Source organism: Anguilla anguilla, chromosome 17, assembly GCF_013347855.1.
Source record: "Anguilla anguilla isolate fAngAng1 chromosome 17, fAngAng1.pri, whole genome shotgun sequence".
NCBI lineage: Eukaryota > Metazoa > Chordata > Actinopteri > Anguilliformes > Anguillidae > Anguilla > Anguilla anguilla.
The window spans coordinates 25,651,306-25,660,156 of NC_049217.1; the positions used below are offsets into that span (position 1 = coordinate 25,651,306).

The 8,851-nt window shown below is 45.8% G+C and overlaps 1 long non-coding RNA gene across 1 annotated transcript in view; it reads left to right on the forward strand.

Annotated features, from left to right (window-relative positions):
- The window catches only part of LOC118217250, a 31,671-nt gene extending 23,359 nt beyond the window's left edge, over positions 1-8,312 (forward strand). The window contains exon 3 of the long non-coding RNA XR_004763146.1: positions 8,154-8,312. This is a non-coding gene — a long non-coding RNA (uncharacterized LOC118217250). The remainder of the gene's footprint in view (positions 1-8,153) is intronic.
- The last annotated feature ends 539 nt before the right edge of the window (positions 8,313-8,851 follow it).

Here is an 8,851-nt window from a genome sequence, read left to right on the forward strand (position 1 = left end):
TACTTCATGTGCATATATGCCATTTCTCATAACTAATCAGTTGGCTGTGTCCACGTACAAATGAATAAAATCACACCCATCCACCGCAATCAATCAATCACACGCGCACACATACGCACACACACACACCAACACACACACACACATTCACACAGTGACACACACACGGATGTACATGTCTGGGTAAATATATCTCCAGAGGGGACTGATGAAGGGAGATGATGCGATGATGATGAGAGAGAGAAACGTATGAACAGGGTGGGAGGACTGGGGAGAGAGAGAGGGAGGGCGGGAGAGAGAGAGAGAGATGTGTAAATGAGCTAGTGGGAACTGGAGCGATGGACGGAGAGAGGATGAGCGCGGAGAAGGAGGCGGCGTCACATCGAATCAGAGCAGCGTGGCGGAACGGGCGGCGGACGCGCTCGTTATGAGGGTGCCAGTCGACGGCGGCAGGGCGGGCCGTCCAGCAAGGCGCTGCGCCCCCACGGTCCCGTGTCGAACTGCGGCCACGCCGGGGGGCCTAACGTGGGCGGGACCCACACGGGGCGGCGCCCGATTGGTCACAGATAATTTCGCCCAGTGAGGGAGGGTTTCGGTTGGTTGAGGGCTGTCCCCGTGTCTTTGTGAATGAGCGGCGGGAAGGGCGATTGAGGCTCAGTCTAAAAGAGGGGCCTGGCTGGTGGAACGCACTTCATGCTCCGCCCATTCGAAGCGTGAGGGGGAGAAAGGGATAATTCCGAGCTTAGAAGTGCCTTTAAAACTGAGGACAGACGGTTCTAAGGGTTTAATATTGATAATATTTTGATGAATACTTGCACAAAAAGGAGGCAATTTCATGACCAAACTTAGGAACAGGAGCTCAAGTAAATATCACTCCTGGATCCCGGTATGTGATGGTGAGCCAGGAGAGAGGGCAGCAGACCATCCACTCTTAAACCGTCATTATTATTCATTATTCTTTGTAGTTTTATTCAATTAAATAATAATGTATAACATGCTCTTAAAATACTAACTAAATATGGTTATCTTTTAGCTGGTATTATTGTTAGTTTCGATTTACATTTTATGCGAATGATGCTTTGGCAATACGGTTTTTCTGTACGGTCATGCCCAGTGAAGCATATATGAATTTGAAGGGTATTTGGGGGGGTGGGAGGGGGGGGGGGGGGGGGGGGGGGGGGGGGGGGGGGGAAGAGAGAGAGAGAGATCAATATTGGGATAAATATTAGGACACTAAGAAGCAAATGCCTTGTTTTTTTTTTTAGAACTAGATGAAAGGGAGCAAGCATCGCTCCGAGAGGCTGAGAAAGTGCCGGAACAGTCAGGCTATTCGCGAGGACTGCGCAGACAAACTCAAACAAAAGAACATGAGACAGAGCTGCGGTTCATCACGAAATGTGAGAAATACATCTCTTTTTCCCAAAATAATCAAAACATGCCCGCTAGCCTCCTATCTCCCCGGTAATCAAAAACTTCTCCTCCTTTCAGGAGGGGAGAGGGAATGTTCTGTTCTGCCAACACAGCATATTGCTGCCTGCCACTTCCTGTATAAAGTTATTATAAAAGAGAAAATTATATAATAACTATATATATATTTATTATTCGTTATTTTGTACAATATTGATGTTGAGAGAGAGACAGAGGGAAATTGATGCTCGCTGTTATGGTACTAGTTGCGTATGTAATTTGGCTTTCCTAAACTTCTTTAAAGAAATGCTATATTCACTCATTCACCAATGCGTTGCCACAATTGCATATTTTATATTTCATACATGCTCGTCCAGTTGTCCTGCCAATAAAGCAGAGTCAGAGTCAGAGTCAGAGTCAGAGTCAGAGTCAGAGTCAGAGTCAGAGATGGAGATGAAGACGGAGTCAGTCAGTCAGATTGAGTCAGAGGCAGAGTCAATTGGAGGCGGAGACAGAGTGAGGGACAGAGAGAGAGGCAGAGACAGAGTGAGGGACAGAGAGAGAGGCAGAGACAGAGACAGAGTGAGGGACAGAGAAAGAGGCAGAGACAGAGTGAGATACCGAGTGGGAGACTCGTTGATTGGCTGAACGAACCACTGGGCCAGTTTCAGCGGGCGTCACGTGTCTGGTGTGAAGCCCTGCTTTCCGGAGTGTTCCCTGTGTGTCTGCGTGTCCTCAGAAGCTTTCACACACCTCTCATGATCAATTCAAATCACAACAAAAGCAGCCCATCGTCAGCCAACCCCCCCCCCCCATTCTGTATGCAAAATGATTCCATGGAAATGAAGTCCCTCTGTTATGATTGCATAAGGCGATTTTGCACGAAGGAGGTAGGCAGTGCCCCCACATCAGATGAATAGCAGTAAAAATCAGAACCAGCTTTGCATGGCTGGTCGCCATTCGAATGGACCTGACAGGTATGGGAGCTAATGGTGACTCTTACTTGTATAAAAAGGGTGTTTTTTGCTGCTGCATTATTCATAATAACTTATTTTTGTTTTTTTCATAATATGGTATTATTCTCTGTATTTTCATGTCTGATGCACTCAAATAGCCACAGCACTGAGGCTTCCAGGCTGGCTGCAGAACTTGAATCCCGAGCCTGTACTGTTACGATAGGCCCGTTATGGGATTGGACCCACGTTGGGCGTCCACGGAGACCCACAGCGCTGGGACTGGAATCTGGTGCTCATACCCCATCCCCCCATCCCCCCATCCCCCCATCCCCCCATCCCCCCATCCCCCCATCCCCCCATCCCCCCATCCCCCCATCCCCCCATCATGACAATCACTGTTAGGCTGCCATACCCTTGACCTGCCACCGGGGGCCAGTGTTGCACAGTTTTAGGGCTCAGTCGCACATGGGGGAATAAGGTATGACTCACACAGGGAGAGTGTGACTCAGTCAACAGTCAGGGTGAGTATAACACACAAGGGGAGTATTAGTAATCAGTCATGTGACTAGATTTAACACATGGTGTTTGACTGCGTTGTTAGTAACATTACCCAGGTTTAAATAGGTTGAGTATTACTCAGCCACAAGACTCATTTGCACTGGATGAGTATGACTCAGTCACAGGACTCATTTGCTCTGAGTGAGTATGAATCAGTCACAGGACTCATTTGCTCTGAGTGAGTATGACGCCATCACAGGACTCATTTGCTCTGAGTGAGTATGGATCAGTCACATGACTCATTTGCTCTGAGTGAGTATGAAACAGTCACATGACTCATTTGCACTGGGTGGGTATGGATTAGTCAGGACTCATTTGCACTGGGTGAGTATGGATCAGTCACATGACTCTTTTGCACTGGGTGAGTTGGAATCAGTCACATGACTCATTTGCACTGGGTGAGTATGGATCAGTCACATGACTCATTTGCACTGGGTGAATATGAATCAGTCACAAGACTCATTTGCACTGGGTGAATATGAATCAGTCACAAGACTCATTTTTGCAGGGTGAGTGGGATTGCGGGTAAAGCAATGCAGTTGACTCTGCCTGCAGGCACTGTTGTCATTTCTCTCTTCCTCCAATGCAAAGACAAATGCAATTTCGTATTCAAATGTCTTTCACTGGCTCCACCACAGATAGCATAGACATGCAAATGTGAGCTTATAGTCAGAGTTAAGAGTTAAATGTTAATGGAATGAAAACAATTCTTCACAGCACCAGTGAATGCTAATAATATTCACAAACATGAGCACAAAAAAAAAAAAAAAAACGCTCCTGTGGTCAATAGAAACCCTGTTGAAAAGGAGAGCCATCAAGGTTGGGGCGGTGGGTGGACTTTGGACACGAGATTTGAGTGATGGCTGTCGATCACCGATCACGCCGGCATCGCACCTGCGTGCTCTCTAATTGGCCTCGCGCGTTACTTTTATCTCCGGAGGTGCGACGAGGAAGTGACGCTGGAGGCCCCGCTTCGCTGCTGCGCATATTGCCTGGGCACTAAGCGCAAATCAATCTCTGTCACAGTCCCGCTTCCACTTACACACGTGCGCCACAGGCTCTCCGCTGACACACGCCCATATATGCAAACACACAGACGCGTTTACATAAAAACACACACGTCCACGCGCTCCGGCACGCGGGCTGCAGTGTGGCTGCAAGATTACATTTTAACACTAATTTGACAAGATGATTTTCTTTCCCTCTCTCCCTCTCGCTTCCCCCACCCCCCCACTCTCTCTTTTCATCTCTCTCTCTCCCTCGTCTCTCCCTCTCTCTCCCTCTCGCTTCCCCCCTCCTCACCCCCCTCTCTCTATCTTCCCGTCTCTCTTTCTCTATCTCCATCTCTCTCTCTCTCCCCATCACTTTTTCTCTCTCTCCCCATCTCTCTCACTCTCTCTTTCTTCGTCTCTCTCTCTCTCTCTCTCTCCCTCGTCTCTCTCTCTCCCCCCCCCCGTCTCTCTCATGAAATAAACATTTGCATTTAAACAGCCTTGAGACGGAGGTCGAGTTGCCCCAACTCAATTATGGGCACATTCTCTCTGATTGGCCACCTTGACTGGGAGATGATGGTGTGACGGAAATGAGATTACAAGTGGAAGCATGTCCGAACACATTGCTCCTAATACCGTGAATGTGACCGAGCTAAAGGCCTGGCAGACTTTGCGGCGCCACCCTCGCCGTCTACGGTAATCCTATAGTCCTGACCGGCGAGGGCGGTCCTCTGTGACACGCCTCCGCAGTTAGGCCACGCCCCCACCCTCGCTCGTCTCCCGTAATGCTATAGTCCTGACCGGCGAGGGCGGTCCTCTGTGACACGCCTCCGCAGTTAGGCCACGCCCCCACCCTCGCTCGTCCACCGTAATGCTGTAGTCTAGACTCTCGAGTGCTCCCCTCTGTAACGTGACTTCACGGCGTGGCCCCGCCCCCCCTCCGCATCTCATTACGGCTCTGTCTTCCCCTCACTGCTTTGAGCGGGCCCGATTTTCCCTCCCCTTATTCCTGTAAATATATTGCATTGCACAGGACTGGAGGTGTCTGCATGGTGTGTGTGTGTGTGTGTGTGTGTGTGTGTGTGTGCGTGCGTGTCCATGCAGGATTATGTGCATGCCTGTATGTAAATATGATTTCACAAGCAGTGTGAGGGGAATGTGTGCGGTAATAATGGTGTGTGTGTGTGTGTGAGCACGTGTGTATGCATTTATGTGCATGTGTCAGGCAATGTAAGTGTACATATAACTTTGCTACACATCCTGGTGTAGGCCTGCTACTTAAATTAAAAAGCTTTTGTGCGATGGAAATTTTTTTGATATTATTGTGAAGTTTACGATTAGTTCACTTTCACATTTACCCTTCAGAAGTATGGGAACGGTAGATTAAAATTTGTAATTTTTTCTATATGCTTAAAGTATTTGGATTTGAGTTCAAAAGAAGAATATGTGACAAAAGTACAGACAGTCTGCTTATAGTTCATGGCATTCACATAAATACATAAGTTTTACTGTCTTACAGAAATGGCTCTTTTCGTGCTGGGAGAAGTCTGGTTGCCCTTCTTTGTGCATGGTGATTCAAACATTTTTTTTTCTACATGTTCCTGCTGCTTCTCTGTCTTTTATTGTGAGGTGACAAAAGCAGTTTTCTGTATGTGACCCAAGGCTCTGTATGTAATAGTTTTGCCTCAATCTACTTTGACTTTAATTCTGCACTCACAACCGTATCTTCCAAACATCCTTTTGGCATTTTTAACTGACTCAGCACCGTGTCTGGTTCGTGACAGAGATGGATCAACTACAATACCTTTACAGCAGATATGGCATTTTTCATATTGTGCACATACCAGCTGTGTACGTCTATGATGCATTTGTGTCTTTATATTTTTATTCAGCACAATCATTGCATTGTGTGTGTGTATACATATATATGTGTATATATATATGTGTATATATACATACATGCTGCTATGTTTTGCTGAAAACTTTCATTTTCCAAGTATTTTTCCATTGCTTATTCAAATCTTCAAATAGGAGGGAAGACATGCAGGGGAAGGAGAAAGATGAAAGAGGACAGGTTCATAAAGATGGGGAGAGAGAGAGAGAGTAAGTGAGGAAGAGGAGGAAGGAAGATGGTGGTACAGGCAGGATGGAACCACTGTTTCATGGGATACTGCTGGGGGGGGGGGGGTACATTTTGCAGGCGGACCAGGTGACTTTCACTGGGTCTTTATCATTCTGAGAGACTCTGGGGACCCGTCTGTACAACGGCCTCATCAGTGGCCAATATTAAAGACATTAAAGAACGTAGAGAAGCCCTCATTAATCTCCTGTGAGAAGGCAGGACAGTATCAGTGGGTAATTTCTGCTTTTCAGTGCGGCTGACAGAAGTGTCAGTGTTGTATTTAGGCGTGGATAACGCCATGATTAATTGACTTTGTGAATCTCCGATTGAGATACAAAGGTATTTCAGTGTGCTGTTTAGCTGTTTTCATTAAGGTAAAAGAAGACCCGGGTAAGAACAAAGTATGCTATCTCCATTCTGCATCTGGTGAAGCTGAAATCGTGTGCTGTAGTGGGTGTGTCCAAACCGAATACCTCACAAGGGGGCGGAGCATCAGCAACGAATGACATCTTTCACATAAGGAAAATATGATTGCTTAATATGCTATCTTTAAAGCCTGTAATGAGTTTTTATTTATTACTGGGTAATTTTCCCCTGACTCTGTGTATGAGTGACTCATTGTGTCAGTCCCTGGCTGCATCTTACTTTGTCTGAATCTTTTTTGTAACACAGTATCTCAGTGTTTGTGTGTGTTTTAGTCTTCCTGAATACCAATAGCATTTCTGGCTTCTGAAGAACTTGGACCACAAACTCTGTAGTTATTCTTATATACCGTACACTGTGTATCGGCGCATGGAAGTTCAAAAAATAGCCTCCTACTCCCACAATGTTACAATGCAGAAAAATCTGGCGATAAAATCCCTGCAATTACATTTAAAAAAAACAGCCATAGAAATGATCGTGTTTCAATCCCCTCAAGCCATCGCACCTTTAACCTCCATGAAAAATATTTTGCATTTTTCTGCACATTAAACACCCACATTCCCAACTGGAGTATTAGGGTTTTATGCATATAAACTCCTGGCTACTTTCTGTCATCTCACTAATGAGCTGTTCGGAAAAAAAAAAAAAAGGGAAAAAGGATGGCCCTGCTGTAGACTGAGGAGAGGATGACGTGAAACCAGTGCTGGTCTCCGGAATCTGTCCGTTGAAACTGACCGCAGCCTGTGACTGACATGGCCGACGGCAGGTGACGACACCGGTAAGAATGCCAGGTTAACAACACCTTTAAGAATGCCCAGTTAACAACACCGGTAAGAATGCCCGGTTCACAACACCGGTAAGAATGCCCGGTGCACAACACCGGTAAGAATGCCCGGTTAACCAGAGCTCCGCGAAGAAGCAGCCGGCTAAATTATTGATTAAAAGCAATCGTCGGATTCCCGTACGTCCTTCACGTGCGGCAAGTTTTCCGCTTTCCGTTAAACCCCGCGTAGTCTTTGCGTGCCGTTTGCATGTCAAATCTCCGCGAGTGATATTTGACATGCAAAGATAATATCCATCACGAGATGGGGAAGTTCATTTTTTACGTGTAAACATGTTTGTGTGTTTGCGTTTTTGTGGATGCATATTTTTGTGTGTGTGTGTGTATATATATACTGATAAATATATATATATATATATAATTTTTACTGATTTATATTATTATATATGTATATATACATATATATATATATATATCAGTGGAGGCTCCTCAAAATAAAACCTTCTTGGTATGGCACATACCTGCTGCTAAAACAGAGATAAAAAATCTTGCCTCCTTTCCTCCAGACCACGTGAGCCAATGATAGCATAACCTGAGCTACATAGATGTGACCATGGGCAGAGGTGACATTGACACAGCAAGGCCAAGACCTCACTGGAGAGGAAAAGTCATCCTCTTGCAAATTGTGTTGTTTCAGGTCCTTATATTGCAGCTAGTAACCTTTAACTCCATAAATCAATTCCTTTTAAAAAAATTTTTTTAAAAGATAAGCGGCAACCACACTTCGCAAACATTGTGTAAGACTGAGACAAAAAAAGTTGGCTGCTGCTAGACAACTCTTTGGGTTTGTTTAATTTCATGATTAACCCTTCGAAGAGTAGGTTTTTTTGGAATGCTTTTTTTTTTTGCTCCAGAAACTGCTCTTTGATTCCTGTCAGTTCAGCTGATGAAGGTCTGGATTGGGCACTTCAGCACTCTGCTGGACCAACAAGCTTTTCTGGATGAGCTCCCTGAGCAACCCAGCTAGTAACCTTTAACTCCATAAATCAATTCCTTTTAAAAAAATTTTTTTAAAAGATAAGCGGCAACCACACTTCGCAAACATTGTGTAAGACTGAGACAAAAAAAGTTGGCTGCTGCTAGACAACTCTTTGGGTTTGTTTAATTTCATGATTAACCCTTTGAAGAGTAGGTTTTTTTGGAATGCTTTTTTTTTTTGCTCCAGAAACTGCTCTTTGATTCCTGTCAGTTCAGCTGATGAAGGTCTGGATTGGGCACTTCAGCACTCTGCTGGACCAACAAGCTTTTCTGGATGAGCTCCCTGAGCAGCCCAGCTCAGAAGACGTAGATCGCCCTCTCCAACCCTCTCAGGAATCATCTCCGCAGTCAAATCCCTGAAAGACTTCAAAGCACCTGGACCTGATAATACTCCAGCTGACATCCTCAGCAGTGGGGGTTTCCTCTGCCTGGGGGCGCTCTGTCTCCACATCCTGCAGGTGTGGAGATGAGAGCGCGCCCCAGCGATGGAGAGATGCCAGCCTAGTTACGATCTATACGAATAAAGGAGACAAATCAATCTTTCCCAATCGTTGAGGTGTCTTATTGCTGGCCA